We start from the raw sequence: 24,377 nt of genomic DNA, 5'->3' as shown, positions 1-24,377 counted from the left end.
AATCTTGGCAATGAGTTCTACTGTTCAGTCCCAGTGAACATTGAACAGCTCTCTTCTGAAGCTTGAAAATACGGTCAAATTGGGTCGCACAACACGTACCCCAGAATGGAAGGGCATATCTGAGGTGCGACTCAGAAAGTGCATAATAGACAGTTCTAGCCACTGACAAGTTAAGCTCCTTAGAAACAGATCTTAATACAAAACAGACAGAGCTTAATTTTTTTCGACAAAGCGTCAATATATATGTCCCATTTCAGAGAATTATCTACAACAAGCCCTAAGAATTTTACAGATTTTACGACGTCAATGGCGGTGTTGTTAAGTACAAATAGCTGCAGCGAGTTTTTATACGAAAAGCTTTAGTTTTAGAAATGTTGAGACTCAGGAGGTTCGAATCGCACCAAGATTTAATGGTGATTAAGTCATTTGATATAATCCTATGAAGTGCCGTGACGTCCTTATTGCTCCAAATGAAGCTAGTGTCGTCCGCAAAACCTATTCTAGTCTATTTTACCACTGATGTTTGCGTTAACAATGTCGTTAATAAAATGAAGAAACAAAATAGGGCCTAGTACTGAGCCTTAAGGTACTCCACATTCTATTGGCTTGCTAGAAGACAACGTGGTATCCATCGTCACAAGTTGACTTGTGTTGCATAAGAGAAGTGAAATAGCAAAAGCGGTTCCAGCGTTTTCGCGGAAATTTCAAATAAAATAGTTCCAGCCCCGGTCGCTAGGGGGTAGTGCAATTAGTTTTTGGGTTAGGAAGTTGTTACTAGTTATTGCCAGATAGCATTAAATCAGAATTTTTTTCAGAAACGCTTAGGGGGTTATTAAAATCAAATTAATTTTTTTGGCGTAAATGTTAAAATAACAGATAAATATTAATGGAGCGGCCCATTATATTGCAGAGAGAGATATAAATATATACGCTAAATTCGAAAATATAGTCAAGTATTATCTATTTGGATGAAACATATGGGTAGACAATGACCTAACCTTTAAAAACTGCTGGCGGAGCGATACCATATCTGGTGTAATAGGCAATATTGGATCTACTGTTAAGTAAAATTATGTTTTGTTTGCGCTTCCAAAGTTAACTATTTTCAAGATTTTTTTTGCTGGAAATAGTTATATCTAAAATTATGTATTATAGAAAAAAATATAGTTAGTACAGATATATAAATAAATATGTATACCTCAAGACTCAGTCTTGATCATCTGCTGATGGCAGACATGGTTAGCGAAACGTGCGTCCAGTGTAAAATTAAAAGTGTTTTGGTGTATTGTACTGATTTAGTGTTTTATTTTGCTGTGTAACACCAAAGGTTCCAACCCCGAGCCGTAATTATTTCTTCTATTATATTAACAACACAATAATAAAATGATTCAAAATATTTATGGGAGCTTTAATAAAAGTTTTTAGTGTTTATCTGCTAACTCAACAGTAACGATTCAAACAGCATAAAGTTTTTTGAAAAAAATTATTAATCTGAGTATTATATTTATGATACACATTATTTTCATTTAACACCGTACGCCCATGCCTATTTTATGAATGAAATTGGGCGTGTTTTGTTTACAACTGCGTTCCCCTGCCGATACCCCGTAGCTACAGATCCGTTGGTCACACTATAGTATGGTCGGCTAAAAATAATAATAAGTAGTAGTTTAGTTAATTATAAATGTTATTCAAAAATTCATAAAACCTTTATAAAAAATAAAGCTTCTTTTATTGCTTCTTCCATAATCTAAATACGTATTTCCGACAAGATATATAAATACACCCATGTTTAAAAAAGATACGATTATGTATACCTACTTTTACTCTCCCTTTTATGAAAATTTTCCTTTCTTATAGATAACTACATATTTTTTCTTCAAATATTCGTATAAATCCCTTGGGCATATATCCCTAAGCCGCACGCTGAGTGAATATATCAAATTTAATGCTGTTAAATTCAATTCGCGTAAAAAGGAGAGGAGTGAGGAAACAAGAAAGTTGCGTATATCAACCTTTCAGGGCTACTTTGTTACAAAAAGATATCAATTTCCGGGTCTGAAAACATATTTCAATATATCCACTCGCCAATGGAAAAATAATATTTCTATATAAATAACATATACTTTTTTATTTTTGTGCACTTGGAGGAATAAATTTTCTTTATCGCTCTATTAGATAAAAGGCTAAATATTCTGCCACTGAATAAGAATCCAAATGGAAACCAGTTTGTCAGTGGATTTTTACAAAGAAACTAACTTGACCAATTTAAAAAAAATGTTTTTTGCTTCTTACGATAGTGTCGTAAGAATGAAAATACGAAAAAAAGAATCGTAAAAAGCTAAATACAAAAGAAGAATAAAGAAAAAAATATAAAATGTTTAATATCTAACTACTAAATCCGTTGACATTCTGATAGGTTTTCATGCTAGTTTTCGATAGATTCTAATGTAGTGGCATTTTCAAAAAAAAACTTCAGTACCTAACGTGAGCCAGAAAAGTATAAGCATTTCGTGCTCTTCTGCCAGTTCCATCCATATAGGATCTAAGTCTGTAATGGTTTTAGTATTTTTCCAAAGATTCATTTAATTAATAGCAGGTTTCAAAATGTAACAGGATTATATAAACCGGCATAAAAAAATTCTCAAATTACAATTTTACAATAACTATTCAATTTGTTTTAACAAAGACTGTATTTTCAGTGTAATCTATAGAAAATCTTTACTTGAAATGCGACAAATTGAAATCTAACAGAATAAAAATGAATGAGTGAAAAATCTAAAATAAAATCTGATACAATCTTTTTGCGATACATAATTTCTTTATATATGAGACACATTGTTTTATATTTTTTTTTATCTTTGTTGCTTTAAATTATTAAGTTTTTAATATTTTCGGTGACAATCTTTTATAACTTTTAGTGTGATTTTATATAATTTTCTTATTTATAATCTCTGTTTTGTAACTTACCTATACAGACCGGACCACCGTAGTAGTAACATAGGCAGAACCGGACGAATTAGCGTATACCCGTCCGCCAGATAAAAAGCAAGCGAAAAAATGCGACAAAATAAAAATAGGTAGATATGTAATCTCTTTTTTCGGGTTCTTGTTATTACCGATTCTGAACCGTCCTAGAACTCTGCAGGGCATGCGCAAATGAAATAATGTCTTCATATTTCCTTCTGCACATTTTCCAGGACGGTTCAGAATCCGTAATAACAAGAACCCGAACAAAGCTGATAAGAATGTTTCAGAATTTGTATTTATTCGTGTTTTAATAGCCAAAACGAATACATAGATTCTCGCAACAACTCTCCTGTAAAATTTATTTTTTAAGTAAAATAATGGATGTTTACGAAGTTCGTGAGAAAATTCAAATTGTAAGATGGTATTTCCAAAATAGGTCTTATCGGGATATACAAACAATTTTTCCACAAACTTTTGTAAACAGGCCAATTCCATCTTTACCTACTATATCAAGAGTTATTAATAATTTTGAAACACATGGGTGCGTGGCCCCACAAAAACACAATAAGTGTGATGTGTTGATTAATGAAGAACAGGAGTTAAAGCAAGTGATACCGATCGTATAAAGCGCGCAAAACTCAAGAAATTTTCCATGAAGACCAATTTCGGCGTATGGCGTTTTGTGAATCTGTAATAGAAAAGGCCAATTTAGATGAAAACTTTATTCGGCGCATAGTTTTCACCGACGAATCAAGTTTTCCTTTATTGAGTCGTCATAACCCTACACAAGTACGATATTGGTCTCGGGAAAATTTGCACAGATATTTTGAGGTACGCACGCAATATCCTCAAAAGCTAAATGTTTGGGGTGGTTTTGCAGGGGAGCATATGATTGGTCCATTTTTTATAGAGAATAATTTATCTGTTGCAAAGTTTTTGGACTTGTTAGAGCAGCAGATTGTCCCTAGAATTCGTGAGTTATTGGGAGAAAGATTCCACAATGTCTGGTTTCAACAAGATGGTTGCCCTGCCCACAATACCCGTATTGTTCAAGAATATTTGAACAATACTTTTCCCAACCGTTTAATTAGTGAACATGGAACTATTTTGTGGCCCGCTAGATCACCAGATCTTTCTCCCAATGATTTCTTTTTGTAGGGTTATGTAAAATCCAAAGTGTATGGTCATAATAGGGCTAATAATCTGGATGAGCTTCAAGTAAAAATATGCGAGGCTTTCCAAACTATTAGGTCTAATATATTAGCCAATGTTAGACGGGGATTTTACGACCGCCTAGGCTTCTGTCTAGCACAAGAAGGTGGTCTTTTTGAACACTTGTTATAAATTTTTTTATTTAGAGTAATATTTTAGTTTTTTTCGGGTTTAGAGAATTTATTTATTTTTAATTTTGACTTGTAAACACACTCAAATAATAAATATTTAAGTATTTTTACTTTAAATGTTACCTTAAGTGAAGGTAAACACTTAAAATGAAAATAATAAATACTCGGCACTCCTCGCGTCGTTTTCCTAGTGTTACGACCGACCGTCCAAGCACAACTGCAACTGCGTACTGCCTGACCAGCCGACTAGCCGGCAGTGAATCTCTAGTACGAACGCAAATCGGGTAAACGTAAATTCGTCCGGCAACTTGCTATGTTACTAGTAACCTGGTCTTCTCTGTATATGAGACACATTTGTTATTTTTTTTTCTTTGTCCTTTTAAATTATTATGTTTTTAATATTTGAAGGTGAAATTCTTTTATAACTATATTTTATATAATAACATAATTTATGTTTACAAAGTCTATACATATAGCAATAGTTTCGGTACAATTATAAAATTAAAACTATATATGCAAATTTATTTTTTTTACATAAAATCACAAAATGTATACATCATACAAAATAAACTTTTAGTCACGTGATTAAGCTTGACCGGCACAGCATTGCCCACCTTTACATGCTTTCTTTTAATCAAAATATTTTAGGAAACGAAAATAAATTAATTATATATATCTACATCAACAAAATTCACCTCTTTAACAGCACTTAAGGGACATCAAGGGCAATTACTACCGATTTTCAGTTCAAAAGATTCTAATAAGGTTTCGATTAGTTTCTTACAACGGCTCTTAAGCTATCTTGTACACTTCACAATAAAAGAGGTTCTAAAAAAATAATGTTCGACTGCAATGTCTGCTAGTAAACATTTTTAAGCTTAAAGAATCGCAACGCAATTAATTTATACCAAAACCTCGTAATACAAAAATAAAGTGTCAAAACGAATGACAATGTCAGAAAATAAATAAATAAATGTGGCAACTTGACATTTTTTACAGCAGAGCTATCACCTGAATCCCCAGCGGGAATTTTAAATTCCAGTTAGTCAGCCAGGCAACGAATATATCAATTGCTGACAAAAATGAATTTAAAAATCGCGTCCTCAATTACGTAACTAAAAGTTAAATTTGTATAGCTTATAGTTACTATTCTAATGTCGCAGAAGTCACTAAATATAAATATTTTACGAAAATCGTACTTACATAAAATTTCATATTAATAGAATACGCAAAATACGATACATAGAAAATCAATTTCAGTAACGGCAATATCTAAGAATGGGAATTCTTAAATATATTCAAGTTTAAAAGATACTCAGAAACGTAAAAGATACCATCAACTCGCAATTTCCAAAAGATGTTTCAGTTATTTGCTTGCTAGGTATTGCTTTCAGTATCAATAAATATATATAGCGATTCGATTATTCTTCACTTTATAGGATTGAAAGTTGCCGATATTTGCTGAAATCACTTTAGCGTTCAATATCTTTCTTCTTGTATAAACAGAAACACAAAGTATGAAAATGTCATTAGAATAAAACAGAAATAAATTGTTGGTTATTTGTACTGTAATAATTTGTTCCAATATTTCTAACATTTAGCCTTTAAATTTCTTGTGCATCTTTCTCTAGAAGACTCATATGGTGCGTCTCAAATGTGGCTCACCCCTATACCTTTTTTATTTTTCAGATAAAAAACGATATTTGGTATATTAGTATATGAGATAAATTAGAATTGATTGACATATTCAGTTGTTTTTGGTCACTTCCTGTTTCACCGGAAATTACTACAACTTTTGATTTTTAAATGGCACCGTCGGTATATTTTTACTATATTTGATAGAAAATGATACTCGGAATAGAATGACATATCATATGTCAACTTTTGATATTTTTGCTTCAAAAAATTGTATTTTTAATTTCAATCTAGAGTGCTGTGTAAAAACACTAATTTTTAATCAAAAGCCTTGGAAAAATAGATTTGATCCTCTAAATTAATTATTAAATTTGAAAACTTTTTATTTTTTTGAATTAATCATAAATTTTTCTTCGAAAAAATGATGATAAAACAGTTTTTGTTGAACTTTCAGCACAAAAAAATTTTAAATTTATGATTTCAGCCTAACAACTATTTAGTCAACATGTTTAGTTTATGCTCGAGTTTATGTCAGTGATGACAGGTATTGATAATCTAGATTCCATATATCTCAAGAACCATTACTCGTACCGATTTTTACCAAGAGACCATTTTTGCGTAAAAAAGTCCTCCTACTCTGGGTGCCTGCTCACTAAGGGATAGAAGGCAATGAAAAAGCAAATGATCTAGCTAGGAAAGGAGCGAACACTCCACTAACTGGACCAGAACCGTTCTGTTTTCCAAGCGGAAACCAACTGAAAGCGGAACTGAAGAATCTGGAAGACTCCAACCGTAACTTGGAATGGGTGTCCTCCAACGGTCTAGGACACTCGAAAAAGTTCCTCAGAACCTACGACCGAGAAAAATCAAAGGTTTTCCTTGATTTAAGTAAAAACAATCTTCCGATTGTCACGGGGTTTCTAACAGGACACTGTCTCCTCAACGAACACCTCAGTAAGCTGAAGCTGAGAAACAACGGCGAATGCAGATTTTGTGGGAAATATGGGGAAACACCTGAACACCTCATCACTGAGTGCGCCGAGACGACGACCATTCATGCCATGAATTTTGGTATGGCTGATGTCAAGGATGGAGAGCTAGCCTCTGTGGAGCCGTCTCAGATACTGGCTGTTGTTAAATCCTTGAGACTGTATGCAAGAAAGGGGAACACACAATAGATCTTTAAGGTCGCGGTAACTAACTCCCCTCCTAAACATTCTACATTCTACATTTTTTTGAGTAAAAAACATCGTAACTGTATATTTTTTTACTTAGTACTTTTATACAAGTACGGACGAAAAGTTATTGCTCTTCAAAGCAGTTAAAAAATAGGTAGGTAGCGCTCTCTACAAGTAGGAGTCATATTGATATCAAAATCAAATTTTTCATGTCAAAAAACTCCCAGACACCAATTTTCATCCAAATATTGATATTACTTCAGAAATTATTTAGAAAAAATCAAAATAAAAATTAAATTTCCACACCCTGTATCTCCAAAAGTAAGCATTTTAGGACATATATTTATACGAACTTTTTTACTCCTTTTTGTCTGCAGAATATGCTATCGAAGTTTTCGGAAATACAGTTCGGACCATACTGTATTATAATTTGCCTATCAATTTTCTAAATTATTTACCTATGTTTCTAACTTCAGTTCTTGGCAATAAAATATAATATTTCAATAACTGAACACTTCCATATTTTTTCCATCCGCACCAATCGCAATGCATTAGAGAGTCCTCAAAGGAAAATTTTGAAATATAATGTAATAAAAAGGCCCGAACCGTGTAGATGTTGGCGCGAAGAAAAAACGACCCAATTTCCTCCCAAATTACTCTCGATGGGACTCGAAAAATATTAACGTTTGATTTATGGGCGAGATTTCAGGTTTTAACACAGTTTTCGAAATTGCTCGGTAGAAAATTTGAACCGTCTCCTAAATTAACCGTTCAACTTCTGCTTACCGGCCGAAAATTTATTGGGGGCCAGATAAAATAAGGCCTAATAATATTCTAAGGTATTTTATTCTACCTTGCAAAATTTTATACACGCCTGGCAAAAAAATATGTTTTCGGTTATAGGCTAATAATTTTATTAATTTCACTTTAAAAAAATCATATTTTTAATTTCAATCTAGAGTGCCATAGGCTAAAAATACTAATTTCTAATCAAGGAACCTTCTAAAAATAGATTTGATCATCTAACGTTTTTCGTGTCCTGTCCTGATCGGTTAAAAGATGCCCAAATTTTATTTTTAATCATATTTCAATTTTTTCAAATGGAACCAAGGTGGCTCGTTAGCATATCCGGAAAAAGCATTTTTTAGGAACAATTTAATACTACACCCTTGGTATTTCGAGTAAAATAAATCGAATGTTACAATTTCAAATAAACCATATGCGAAAATGTCAAAAGTTGACATGTGATACGTCATTCTATTCAGAGTGCCATTTTCTATCGAATAAAGTAAAAAATACCTAGTGTGCCATTTAAAAATCAAAAGTTGTAGTCATTTCCGGTGAAACAGGAAGTGACTGAAAACAATTTAATACGTCTATCAATCCTAATTTATGTCATATGCTAATATACCAAATCTCGTTTTTTTATCTGAAAAAATAAAAAAGTTAGAGTGGTGAGCCACTTTTGAGACGCACTCGGTATACCAAAAGCATAATTTCATTACATATGAGACACATTTCTTAATTTTAAATTAATTTAGTTTTATACTAATTTTGCTTAATAAGTTTTTATTTAGTTTTAGTTTATTGCTTCAATTTTAATATCAATAATCAACAGCAATAGTTTAAAGCAAGTAACTAAATTAGGTCAAAGAATACATTTTAAAATGCATGCAGATAAATCATTCGTTCATCAAATTTCGTACAGATGCATAAATCGACATTTAGATAGTTTACTAAATTTCTGTATTTTATATTATTAAATTAAGAAATCAGTCTCTAACATTTCAAAAAAGAACAGGCTAATATAAAAATTTATTGGCATCCTGGCAAATTATTCTGGATAGATTAAAAAAGAGAAGCATCGAGAAGAAACTAATTGGATTTGCGGACGACCTGGCAATGGTGGTAGTTGCAAAAACTGAAGTGGCACTGATAAACACTGCCAGCACTAGTTTGATTAGAGCTTAAATTAAATGAAAAAAAATAAAGTGACCGAAAACTATTTGATACGTCAATCAATCCTAATTTATGTCATATGCTAGCATACCAAATTTCGTTTTTTTATCTGAAAAAATAAAAAAGTTAGAGTGGTGAGCCACTTTTGAAACGCACTCGGTATACATAGAGCATAATTTCATTACATATGATACACATTTCTTAATTTTAAATTAATTTATTTTTATACTAATTTTGCTAAATAAGATTTTATTTAGTTTTAGTTTATTGCCTCAATTTTAATATCAATAATCAACAGCAATAGTTTAAAGCAAGTAAATAAATTAAGTCAAAAAATACATTTTAAAATGCATGCAGATAAATCATTCGTTCATTAAATATCGTACAGATGCATAAATCGACATTTGGATAGTTTACTAAGTTTCTGTATTTAATATTACTAAATTAAGAAATCAGTCTCTAACATTTCAAAAAAGAAAAGGCTAATATAAAAATTTATTGGCATCCTGGCAAATTATTCTGGATAGATTAAAAAAGAGAGGCATCGAGAAGAAACTAATTGGATTTGCGGACGACCTGGCAATGGTGGTAGTTGCAAAAACTGAAGTGGCACTGATAAACACTGCCAACACTAGTTTGATTAGAGTCTTAAATTAAATGAAAAAAAAAGTGACCGAAAACTATTTGATACGTCAATCAATCCTAATTTATGTCATATGCTAGCATACCAAATCTCGTTTTTTTTATCTGAGAAAATAAAAAAGTTAGAGTGGTGAGCCACTTTTCAGACGCACTCGGTATACCTAGAGCATAATTTCATTACATATGAGACACATTTCTTAATTTTAATTTAATTTATTTTTATACTAATTTTGCTAAATAAGATTTTATTCAGTTTTAGTTTATTGCCTCAATTTTAATATCAATAATCAACAGCAATAGTTTAAAGCAAGTAAATAAATTAAGTCAAAAAATACATTTTAAAATACAGGCAAATAAATAATTCGTTTATCAAATTTCGTACAGATGCATAAATCGACATTTAGATAGTTTACTAAATTTCTGTATTTTATATTACTAAATTAAGAAATCAGTCTCTAACATTTCAAAAAAAACAGGCTAATGTAAAGATTTATTGGCATAATATGTAAAATTTTATGAGCAATAAAAGTTTTAGAATGAATGTGTTTTCTGGTTCAACTAATTGTCTTAATGTCTCGTTTTAATGATGTGTATTATTCTTTCTATCTTACCATAGTATGTAAAATATTGAAGATTAAAGACCGAGGTTACACATAATTTTACTTTTAACCTTAATCAAAACAATATTCAAAGAGCAATTAGTTGTTGAATAATACAAATGAATAATAGGGTATTTAATATTATTTATTTTATAAATGTAGGGATAGTATAGTAAAACAGATTATATTAGTTTAAAACCTACTATTTTAAATAACGTTTCTTCTGTGCTAACTTTCTGTGCATAAAGGGTCGACAACGCCTAGCTTTGGATGCTGATTTTCATGTGTACAAAAAAAATAAAGTAAAGCATTTTAGTTAACGTCTCTTTTTTACTGCAAAGGTTAATTTGGATGTGGTCTACATTATTTACGCAGAATTCAAACCGCGGTCCTCGACCATATCATTTAACGGCCTACCGACTTAGCAAGTATCTAAATCGACTCTTATTCATGAGATATCCAATCTCATCCGGCTTGGAAGTGGCATGAGAAAGCAGTGTATGTCAACAGATTTCAATATTTTCGCCATGGAACAATAGCAGGACAGAGTTTCTAGATGGTCACCTATCCATCCACTCGCATCATCTAATATGGCTTAAATTCGGTTATCTACTTGGAGCCGTTGTTTCGATGTAGCTGAGCCGTTGATTATTTGTACGAAGAATACAGTCACGGTGTTCAGTACAGTAAGAGGTACTAAACAAAGAGAGAGGAGTGAGTATTTTCCCAGGTACATAAACTAAGGCGCCGGCGCCGGATTTAGTGGTTATCAAATAAACACTCCATATTTTGCTCTATCCGACTTATAAGATCGCTATAGCGATACACTCTCAGACATGCAAATGCCGACCCAAGCCTCTCTGTTGCCGATACGGTATAAAGCTTCATTCAGAACCTCGCAATTAGTCGAATAAATTATTGGTTTCAATTAGCGTAGAAGTTTGTTCCTTTAATTTCAATGTAAACATTCAGAACGTCAAAATGAGTGGTAGACATTTTCAATTAGTAGAAAAGTTATCAAACTTTTAACTTTTCCACTAATTATACTTCAAAATTTGCGAGAAATGTCATTTTGGCCTTTGATTATCTTACGTCAAGAGAAATTGTGGTTAGAAATGAAAAGTTGATTGTTTTTGTATAAGCTAAATATTAGTTTCTCTCTGTGGATACAACTGACAACCATAAGCTGTTGCTAGATTATTCGATTAATTTTAATTATGTTTTTTAGACATTGTGAATGATTGTAAAGTAAAAACTATAAAGTGTAATTGAAACAACTAATTTATTACACTAATTGCGAGGCTTTAAATGAAGCTTTAAGTCATATATCCAATGTACACATCCTAATCATCCCACAAAATAAATATATCATTATTCAAAGAAACTACAACTCTTTAACACTTGAAGTCAAACTGAAGTTGAAAAAAATCATTGAAGTTGATTTTATAATATTTCTATAGATTTGAGAATTATCCTTTTTGGATTTGGATAATTTTATACTATTAATTTATATTTTATACAATATTAATGAGTATTAAAGTCCTATTAAAATATTTGGTCGGATTGAAATATGAAATCTGTCAATTAATTTAAACGCATTTTGTTTAATCGGCCTATTTTAATTAATAGTTATTATAATGATTATAATATTATTATCACTATAGCCATAGTAATAAATGATGTTTTTTTCTGTATCGTAGTACATATCTACATATACTAAAATTAACGTTTTGTCTTTATTTTTCTTATATTCGTACTTTCTACTTTTTTTGTTGTAGTATGTATTCTATTTTTTTCACAACTGCAAGCATTATACCAAGATCAATATCAATTTCCATTATGTTTAGGAATTAAAAAATTAAAAACTATAATTTTGTCCTATATTAACTTTCAAACATATTAACAAATAGAACCAGCATTAATAAAATAACACAGAAAAACAAAATCAGGATATAATTTAGCTGATATGTACTTAAATATTTAATCATGTGATCTATCATAATTCTCATGTTCTACTCTTTCTATCTGATACATACAAAATTTACAAGTGAATGATAACGATCACTTCAACTCATTATAATTAATTGGTCTAATGGATATTGAATATATAAATATTTTATGAGACATGGGCTAGTTTTAATACATGCGGTACAGTTAGTTTAGTACAAACATATAAAAGCATTATAAATAATTATAGAGCAGTTTATAATATAAAGTTACATACCATTTTGATGTTGTGTAATTGAAATCTAAATGTTAATTGAAAGTATGTTTTATTCAAGAAATCCAGAATTATTTAATAAGTTATCTTTTAGAGGGTTTTGTAAGTAGTCAAAATACTATAATCTTGATTTCCACAAAAACCACTACTATTATTATCTTTGATACGTTACAGTTGGAAATATCTAACTTTCAGCCTTTAGTAATTACTTCAATATTAGTTCATAAATATAGGTTTGTATATGAAATGTTATAATTACCAAAGCTAAAACAACATCGAAGGTGAAGTTTAAACTCGAAATTAATGTATAAGCCATACAACCGCATCAATTCAATTGCAAGTACGTGTAATAATGCTGACGAAGTTACGAAATTGTTGCAGATAGTTGTAACATGTGTTTAATATATGTATGCCTGTGCACATGCCCTTTTTTGCCAACATTACGTAGTAGATTAAATTTACAAGAAGGAAAGCCTAGAAAACATCCACCAGTTCTCAAAATTTAAGCAAAAAATCAATTTTTGTTGAAATATCTTGGTTGTTTTGGGCTTATTTGTAAAACGGTAAAGGGAAAATGTTTCTTTTCTGTATATTAAATCTGTTTCTTTCTGTATATTAAAAGAAATATAATACATAAATAATAATAATATTCAGATTATGTCCAAAGAGAGTGACTCTCTTAACAACTTAACCATTATTTAAAAAAAGTAATATTTATTAAAAAAAGTGAATCATAAATAAATGAAAATATTTTCAGGGGAGGTAGACTCGATAAAAAGACACATACATATTTTCTTTTTGCAGTTTTTAAATAAGTCCATAATAGCCGAATTATTCTTTTTTTTAAAAAATTTAAAAAAATGCATTTTTGTTTATATTTTGATAACCACTGGATTTTTTCTATTTTTTTATTCCCCTAAATTTATTCTATTACCCTATGTTGCCATATTCTCACCATATTATGTTTTTTTAACTAAAATATTAATTTTTTTCCAAATATATTTTTTTTTCATGAAGAAATATAAGACAAAGATAATAGGCGTGTTCCTGGGGTCCAAATATACCATCTCCAAAATATTATACTTATTTAAAACTCACACTGTAAAACACAAAATAATCTAGTAATAACTGTTAAATTGGTGTATCTGCAGAATTATGGAGTCTTGATAGAACAATTCTTATTGTGTGAATATGAGTTGCCACAATTCAAAAAATATAATCTTGGTGCATTCTCCGCCTATGCTGCCCCCATCGGAGAATATCGTGAACAACCGGCAACAACATTACTGAAATCATGGCTTTTGTCATATTTAAGTATTTTAGTTTTTTGCTAGTGCAGTTATTGAAAGTATAAGACACTCAGATACGAGGTTTGTGCGATTTAATGCTGTTTTGAGTAGTAGAATTTAGAATTTAGAATAAGTGGGACGGGGGTTAACCTCTGCGACCTTAGAGATCTATTGTGTCCCCCTATTTTGAGTTATAACTCATCATACAGTCCCCGGACTTCCTACGGAGACCCGTGTCCCTCACAGTCGAGGAGCTACGACCCAGGCCGGGTAGACGAAACGGTAGCTTGTGTCGCCTGTTGGGTTTAGAGGTAGGAGGTAGGCTCCCGACCCTTGGAGGAGGTGGTAGCTTGTATTCAACTTGCGGAGGATGGTCTCACGCAAGTGTCAGCCACCTCTCCTGTAGTTCTCTTTGGGTTTGGCCCCTTGGAACTTTCATTGTTACTGTTCCCAGTGTCGCTAGGGGGTTTCCCCACAGCTTCACCGGTGATGTTTTTATTACTATTATTACCAGATCTCATAGTGTTCCTATGAGTCGCTAGGGACAGTCGGTCCATTTCTACAGTGCCCCGCATGTATAAGTGAGGGGTAAAATACAATGGGGTGCCCCCCGGTGCCCCAAGGTTGAGGCTGTCCGTAGCCCCGCCCGGCATCGTTATATGTCTTGGTGCAATTCCCTGGCCACGACACTACAGTCAGGGACAAGACGATGAGTGAGATGCTTCTTAGACCAAGCCAAGTGCTAGGGGGGATTCCCATCAGCACCTGACCAGGAGCTTCCCCACCAACGACAAGGTCTTGCATCTCCTAGGGGAAGTTCGAGTAGTAAAAATTACGTGAATATGAACTCGAACTGGGCGTCGCGTTGTATTCTGACAATTTCAAATGTTAATAAAATTGTCGATAAAATGTTCGCGTAAAGGAGAGCGTAATTATCTGGTTGTTGGTTGCAATAATATTCAATAACTCAACTTTCCCGGATATTAAACTCTCCCGAATCAACATTATAATATCTTCACAGCTTCTCACACCGATTTGATCAAAAGTTCGACGAAACAAGTGAGTAAACAAAGTGTCCATTACATATTCAAACAATTAAATAGACATACTATGAGACGATGAAATATAACTTGCAATATTAATTGTATACTTTTTTTTAATCAACTAGTGCTTAAGTTTTTAATGAATATCTTCTAAAATTGTAATTATATACCGTCCAAAAATGTCGTTATAGCCCAATATATGTTCGCTACTGTAGTTGACCTCATCTAAAAAATTTTATTAGCTTCAATAATAAATTATAATACAAGTTAGACCTTCTGAAGGTTCAAAATAATTACTTTTTATTTTTTTAGAATTTTCACAAATTATAATTCATAACACTTTTAGAATAATTGTTTATTTTTTTTGTATATTCGCTACTTAAACCCGTGTATTTCTACAGGGTGTCCCAGAAATAAGTGCAAATAACTGGTAGTATAGTTCAACCCCAGAAACACGCCTATGAGGTTTTTTTGCGAAAAAAAATGTTGAAAATTTAAAATTTTTCTTGACATTTTCAGGGATATTTGAAAAAACTTTTTAGTGCCACTTGTTTATTCACCTGAGATTTCCCTACGGTGTATCTAAACCTTGCAGTGTTGCAACCTCCTATGTTATCCACATTTTACATAGTTCGGCGGAACATAGTTCTACATTTATAAATTCATAGACAAATTTCTACTCAAAAAATTAGGAACGTTAAATTTAATCTTTTATCAGTGCTCATTATTAATAATTATAGAAAAAAAACACATTAATTATTTTTAGTACTTACCCTTTCAATGAAAACTTAACAAAAACCACCGAAAATTAATTAAAACATTACGTTTATGACGTTTACGAAAATCTTTGTTATGCTGCAAAATAACTTTATTTTGGAATAAATTTAATAAAATGATTCATATTATTCACAATCAGGTCACAAAAAGAAATTCCTAAAATATTTATCATAATTTAGAATTCAATTCAAGAAATTTAGAAAACAGCCCAACGAATAATCGATTCATTTTTGTTTTGTTTGTTTTCTTTCATGTTTCTCTGTTTTATTTGAACCACTGTTTTACAAAACACCTTGAAAAGCGTACATTACTTTGAATACCTTTCTGAATGAATAAATGTTGAGAATTATTGTCTCTTATCGCCACTTTACGAACTACTTTCAATCTAAGAAAATACATGTTTCACTCAACAATTATTGACAACGTATTTTGTTTTTTCGCTATTTTTTCAATGTATTTCGACAATTCCATCGACAGCCTAACCGGTCGTTCTTCTCTGGCCTAACCGTCAGCCAAGAACCGCCGCGTGTGAACTGGTCCTTTGAGTCGCCGGTCGCCGCGCCGTCGTGGCGGGCTTGCGTCAGACGACAATGTTAAGCAACGTTGCCGTAGTTACAACAATTTCAAATTCAAGATATTCGAAGCAATCAAATTCGTATTAAATTTTAAAAATAAAACAGAGAAACATGAACGGAAATAAACAAAACAAAAATGAATTGATTATTCGTCGGGCTGTTTTCGATGTATTGAATTCTGAATTACGATAAACATTTTAGAAATTTCTTTTTTGTGACCTTATCAGTAACCAATCCGTGGTTCGTCAGATTTCTCTCTCTTTAATTTGCGTATAAATATCTTAAAAATCAGTGTCTTAGAACAGAGCGTACAGAGTGTCAGAGAACAAAATGTTTTAGATTATAATACGGGTCACTTCAATCTCTTCTTGATCTTAATTGTTATTTATAATGAATCTAGGGAATATTTCCGGGATATAACTAATCGAGGAAAATAAAGAAAACTGAGAAATTCCTGATATTTGCATGCACTATTACTAATAACTGATCATATGAATGATATACATCTCCTTTATTTAGTCTACCCCCTTTCCCTAAACAATAACTCACATGCTTTATTGTAGGCTTGTTATACTTTATCAAGATTAACCTCATATAGATCCTCCTTAGCTAATTAGTGTTTATAACAACAAACTACCCCTAATCCGGGGTAAAAACCTTTTCAGAACTTCTCTCCCCCGTCATATTAATAAAACATCTCAATATTTACATGGCATTTCAACACCGAGGGTGTTCGAAAGTAAATAAGACGTTGAAATTGCAATTTAAACTGGGGACGCTAAAACGCGTATGGGGGAGAGCCAGACTTTCTCATTCCCCACTTTGCACCCCCGTTTTGGCGGATGACAGATGGAGGGGTCGAAAACAGCGCTTCAGTCGAAACCACGTGATTACTTAAACGCCGTTCAAAACGGTACAGGAAATACATATTAGAGAACGTCAGATATTAGGCTGTGGAGAGACTTCCGGTTTGATGGTACATAGAAAATAGGGGAATGCTAGGATAAGTGGTATAAAGATGGCATAGATGTTAAATAGATTTTCTTCTCATTTATGCTTACGGACCGAAAATTCGAATTAGTACTTAGAACGTTAATCATTTCAATGTTACACAGTTGCTTTGCTTCATACATTCAGTAAATTTGTTCTAAACCTCAGTTATCTTCGTATCATTCATCATCATCACTAAATTAAAAATCATCAAAATATCGCACAGTTAAATAATAGTTATTTTTTATACGATAAAATGGTATTTTATCGTTGACCGAAAAGATTAATTCACGAGCGATGAAATCGCGAGTGAATTAATTTCGGGAGATAATAATGCAATTTTATCGTCATATATAAAACAATATTTTTTCCATAGCGAGTTACGTTTTAGAAAATATTCAGAAATTATTATTTCAAGGAATTTATTTCGAGTAGAAAAAATATTGTGCTGGGTTGGCGTTGGTTTCTATGTTATTTGATAAATCAGTAAAGCTGTCTCTTTAGTTGCCAGTTTTGAGTCAATATTTTTTAATTCGCTTTCGTGTCGATTGCTGATTGAATTGGAGCCAGAAATAGCTCAAAACGAAATAAGTAAATTACCAACAGATATTCAGGCTAAGGCGACAAACTATACAGAGAAGACCAGGCTACTAGTAACATAGCAAGTTGCCAGACGAATTTACGTTTACCCGATTTGCGTTCGTACTAGAGATTCACTGCCGGCTAGTCGGCTGGTCAGGCAGTACGCAGTTGCAGTTGTGCTTGGACGGGTCGGTCGTGACACTAGGAATACGACGCGAGGAGTGCCGAGTATTTATTATTTTCATTTTAAGTGTTTACCTTCACTTAAGGTAACATTTAAAATAAAAATACTTAAATATTTATTATTTGAGTGTGTTTACAAGCCAAAATTAAAAATAAATAAATTCTCTAAACCCGAAAAAAACTAAAATATTACTCTAAATAAAAAAAAAGTTATAACAAGTGTTCAAAAAGACCACCTTCTTGTGCTAGACAGAAGCCTAGGCAGTCGTAATATCCCCGTCTGACATTGGCTAACATATTAGGGCTAATAGTTTGGAAAGCCTCTCATATTTTTACTTGAAGCTCATCCAGATTATTAGCCCTATTATGACCATACACTTTGGATTTTACATAACCCTACATAAAGAAATCATTGGGAGAAAGATCTGGTGATCTAGCGGGCCACAAAATAGTTCCATGTTCACTAATTAAACGGTTGGGAAAAGTATTGTTCAAATATTCTTGAACAATACGGGTATTGCGGGCAGGGCAACCATCTTGTTGAAACCAGACATTGTAGAATCTTTCTCCCAATAACTCACGAATTCTAGGGACAATCTGCTGCTGTAACAAGTCCAAATACTTTGCAACAGTTAAATTACCCTTTATAAAAAATGGACCAATCATATGCTCCCCTACATAACCACCTCAAACACTTGCTTTAACTCCCGTTCTTCATTAATCAACACATCAGGCATTTTGTGTTTTTGTGCGTGTGTCAAAATTACTAATAACTCTTGATGTAGTAGGTAAAGATGGAATTGGCCTGTTTACAAAAGTTTGTGGAAAAATTGTTTGTATATCCCGATAAGACCTATTTTGGAAATACCATTTTACAATTTACAATTTGAATTTTCTCACAAACTTCGTAAACATCCATTATGTATTCGTTTTGCCTATTAAAACATGAATAAATACAAATTCTGTAACATTCTTATCACATATCTACCTATTTTTATTTTATCGCATTTTTTCGCCTGCTTTTTATACGGCGGACGGGTATACGCTAATTCGTCCGGTTCTGCCTATGTTACTACTACGGTGCGGTGGTCCGGTCTGTATATCCAAACTACTTCCATTTAAATCCCGAATAACTTATGAAAAGGAATACAAAAATTTTTAAAAATGGAAGCAATTAAAAACGTGCGAGAAGAAATAAAATTTTTAACCTATCCTCGCTGTTAAAGTATCATTTAATCTACCCTTGCGGTTAAAGTACTATTTTATCTACTATTTTTGATAGATATAAGGCAATGTTAACAGTTGCTATGGAAAAAAATATTTATTTGTTTTAAAATGTTGTAATCACTTCTTAACAAAAATATTTTAACGAATTTGTCTAATAGAGCAAATCTTTGTCAATGGCAACATACAATTCGTAAATTCAAGGTAGGGGATAACTTCAGGAAATAAGTTAGCAATACATTTTCTGTGAAATTCTCAACATGTTTTTCTTTGACCCAGGTTTCAAAGTTGTTGTGGGTGGTCCCGTATTAGTTTTTCGACTTCTCGGGCACTAACGTGGATAGTGCAGTTTCAGCAGCTTGTTGAATATCCAAAGACTCGTCATTATCACTCATTTTTTCACAAAACTTTGTAGGAAATACGACAACGTTTGAACCTGACAGAACTTTGCCATTAAACATTGTATAAACAATGCCTTAGAAACCGATTACCAGAGCATTTTAAAAAATGTTTAAAAATAAATAATAATAATAGCATGAAAATCTCAAATTATACGCTTTCACAAAAATCTTGTATGAAATTCGGTGCGAAAAAAGTGTTTTAAGCACTCGACGCATTGTCCAACTAGGATTTCGCCTCGTTGGACAATTTTGCGTCCCGTGCTTAAAACATATTCGTTTCGCAACTTGTTACATAAATAGCTATTATATTTTCGAAAGTTTGGCATGAATTTGGAGTGATTAAAATTAAGTAAGATTTAACATAACATTATTTGTAATGAAGGTAAGTACAGACCAACTCTAGTAAATACTTAGTATAGTTTTGGGGACACATCTTATTATACTTTTACTTTTTTTTTAAAGGAGGCTATATATAATATATAGATGATATATTTTTTATTTCACTCCTAACTAAATATATATAATCATTTTTACCAGCTACAACTATTTTTATGTATAATGCCAGGCCCAAATTTTACGATTTAGTAATAATAAGTATATTTAGTTCTATACTATCCACTGAAAATATTATATAAAACACTGAATATATCTTATTGTGTGCGTGTCTGTAACTTCATAATTAACCTCTCGTGTAAAATTAGGTCAAAGTTTATTTGGTACAAAAGGTAATTTTAACGCATTCTTAAAAATTAACGTGGTAACAGTATGTTGGAAGAGAAGATTTAAATACTTACTCTATTTCTAAATTATATATTTATCTCCTTTGAAAAAATGAAAAGGTCAAAATCCCCCTTCTTTGGTTCTACCTTACCCTAATAAACAATAATTAACAGGAAAGCTCTGGCAAGCAAATTTCTCTAAAAGAGCTCGAGTAATAATACGAAAACCCTAACGACAATGTGTGGTGACTTAAAGTGGTATTTTATAACGCAGCGTAAAAGCAAGATAATTGTATAGAATTAGGTGTACAATTTTTCACACTTATATAGAAGCAGCGTAATATTAAAATTAATAATAGAGTACAAAATTAAACTTGTTTGAAGCTAAAAGTCATTAGCACTTACTTAAAATATAAGAGTATATAAAATCTGCAATTTGTTATGCAGTATAAAATAAAATAGACAAGAGATAATTGAACAAGAAAAAAAAATTATGTGCGCATTATGTGCATATGTTTCACTTCAAATGAAGTGAAATATGTGCACATTTACGGGAATCTATTTAGTCGGCAGATCCGAGATATAATACAAGGCGACGACGATGAATTCGGCCTTGTCCATTGCCAGAGCCGCGCCGGCGCCGCACAGTGGTTTCGGCAATGAAAAAAAAACAGAAATCGGGTTTAAATTATCCTATCTTACATCGAATTAGTTCAAAGACAATAAAATAATATTACTTTTTTAATTTAATTACTAGTTTTGAATTTACAGCACCTCCTTTTTGACAATTTTCTTAATATACGAAATGCGCAAAAATAAAGCGAAAACAAGTAATATTTTACAGCCCTTCTTTTGATTCCTAAAAATCGGTATTACCCAGGAACTGTTTCGTTTATCGATGAATATTAAAAGTAAAAATCATTTTGCCAAAATATACCGTGCCTTTGATGCAGTTTAGTTTGAATCTATTTCTAATAAAATTACTTGACTTCTTACTTTAATCAGACTAGAACAAAAAAGCTTTACCGAGCTTTGGTCTCGGATTAATTTGACTAAAAAAGCAACTGTTAAAGTAGTGATTTTATAAATTTTATCGCCACATTCGGCCAGGATTGTTAAAAATTTAAAATAAAAGATAAACAGTGTGGAAAAAAATGAAAACTACATTCTTCACTTTTGCGGATGCCGATGAATTAATTTAATATAATTTACTTTTTTTGCCACTTAAAATTATATAAATATATATTTATATTGTATAAAACTGAGCATCAATTGAAGCGTAAAGTGCAAATTTTTGCATTAAGTTTAACTTCTTGTATTTTTTAAACTTTTGAAGTGAATGAACTATGAATTTTGAATTTGCCAGCCAGATTCTAAAACATTTTTTTATCGACTATCGAACCGTTTTTTTTTCTTTGTAGTTTTTTTCAATTATTGGTCAGGACCCATAATACAGGGTAAAACAAAAATGCGCGCATTTTTAACAAAATTTTAAGTGAGCCTCATTTTGTGGAGGGATGGAGGAGATCCATTTTTTGTGTGTAGTTTGAGGGAGGTGTTTTATACCTCGGGACGTTTATGAGTTTTTTTAGCTATCGCTCTCCATTGCGATGTTTTCAATATGATTGTCGGTAGAGTTTTAATACTAATAATTTTATCTCATTGTGAAATAAAGATATCGTATTTTTAAGCACTATGCATTTAATGTATAATTAAATAAAGCAAACAAATAATTTTATAAAACTAAAAAGTGTTATACAAAAAAGTTATACAGGGCGTTAAAAATTTATCTAACTGGTATATTTAAATTATATGAACAGGTTTTATTATGTATCTTGGCATAACAAAAGAAGCATTTAACACTTTTTCATTAACGATACAATATAATTACTTAGTATAATCATTAGTTAATACGCATAATACTCAAAAATACAATATATTAATTTCATAGTGAGATAAATTTATTAGAATTAAAACCTTACCGAAAATCATAAAAAAAAGGAAAACATCGCAATAGAGAACGATACGCCAAAAAAACTCAAAAACGTCCCGAGGTATAAAGCAGCTCTTTTAAAATACCCACAAATAATGAAAATCCTCCATCCCCCCACAAAGTGGAGGTCACTTAAAATTTTGTAAAAAATGCACGCATTTTTGTTTTACCCTTTATTATGGGCATTGGCCAATAATTAAATAAACTGCAAAGAACGGTTCGACAGTCGATAAAAAAGCGTTTCAGAATCTGGCTAGCAATTCAAAACGCCTTCAATAGTTCAGAAAATATAAGAAGTTCAACTTGATGCAAAAATTTTTACTTAACGTTTCAATTGGTGCTCAGTTTACTTTTAAATAAATTTATTAAACCATGTTATTTGATGTATTTTATTAAGCTGAATCGAATAAAATCCGTCCCAATGCGATTCGATTACGGTTTAGGAAATATAGGGTTTTTTCGCTATATTATCAGTTTCACGCCCCTGTGCGCCGGCGCCGGCGTAATTACCACAGAAAATTATCGTGGATACTGTTTTTGATTTTTAGTTTGTTCTTTAAATATTATATGGGAATGTTTCACTTTAGGTCCCTAAAATTAAGAAATATCTTATAAAACGAAGTAGATATTCTGAATTTTTAGACAAAAGTGAGGAAAAATGCAATTTTTCGTAAAATTTTCGTAATATTTGATCCAATTGATTTGTGATATAGTTTTTTAAACTCTGATTTGAGTTCCTTTTTTATTTTTTTATCTGCAATAAAACTTACCTATATGTTTTTAACATACACAATTACACGTCTCGTTATATTTCGTATATTATAAAAATTATACAGATCATACTGTGAATAGTTCTGACTGACAACGAAACCCATTAGCAAGCAACAGGGATGTCGATGTTAGTCGGGAAATATTGTGAACTAAAGACCTAGTTCAAGAAACTATTCCTCTAGAGGAACTAGAACTAAGGAACTAGTTCCTCCCAAGGAACTAGAATTCCCACCTCTATTGCATAGTGCACGAAACGTCGTCAAAATATCATGAAAAGATAGCTCTTCGAGCCCCATCTACATTCCGAATTTCAGCCATAGGGGCCGAGTTACGACGCTCCGTCTTAACCTCCGATCGTTACCACTTTTCCTGACGCTTCTGGTGTGTCACGGCATTGAATGTTTACTCGCATCGCGTGTAAAGAAGTTTCACTTCAAAAAATAATCACCATTTATCACGTTCACAAGATAGGCAAGGTCAAAATAAATAACCAAAAATGTCCGGAGAAATAAGTAAACATTACTCAAACAAAATCAAACACTCCTCTTCTAAGCACAAACCTAAACTCAAACCTGCGTCTGCGATATTTTTGACTTTACCGACGCGACGTTTACTTCGCAGTCAAGATCAAAAATGTCAACAGTTAATGACGATACGTCGATGTCCAACCCTGCTCTTGAATGCTACTTGTCTTATTATAGAAAAATTGCTACTGATGTTTGAAGTAAAAAAAATACAAAAGAACCTATCTCCATGCATTATCAACCAGTGAACTCTTACCATTTACCAGAAGTACTTTGATTTATACAAGGACACGGATACCAACAAAATAAAAACCGCTATAATGTCTTTAAAGAATGGAAGGGCATGTAGCCCAGAGGGAGTATATGCGGAACTCATTAAATCTGGAAGAGAAAAATTGTTTAGAATGTTAACAAACATAGATAACCAATGCTTAAATGGTCATCCAGTGCCTGAACAGTGGGAAAAAGCATATATCTCCTCTATATATAAAAAGGGCTCAAGGAAGGGTCCCAATAACTACCGGGGAATTTCGGTCACCAGCATTATGAGTCGGCTCTATGGAAGGATACTGAGGAACTTAAGGTACATTCAGGCTGGAGCGTCGAGCGTCGCGTCGGGTTTGCGTCGCGTCCGCGTGTCGAAATGGAATCAATTCACTTAACTTAAATTAGACCGTTCAGGCAGACAGCGTCGCATTTGGCGTTACGCTAGCCTCCGCTGAGCGTCGGGGTTCGAGTTCAATGGGGCGGACGCGACAC

Source organism: Sitophilus oryzae, unplaced genomic scaffold (genome assembly GCF_002938485.1).
Source record: "Sitophilus oryzae breed Bouriz unplaced genomic scaffold, Soryzae_2.0 scaffold_1947_pilon_pilon, whole genome shotgun sequence".
Classification (NCBI taxonomy): domain Eukaryota; kingdom Metazoa; phylum Arthropoda; class Insecta; order Coleoptera; family Curculionidae; genus Sitophilus; species Sitophilus oryzae.
This window is presented reverse-complemented; position numbering follows the sequence as displayed.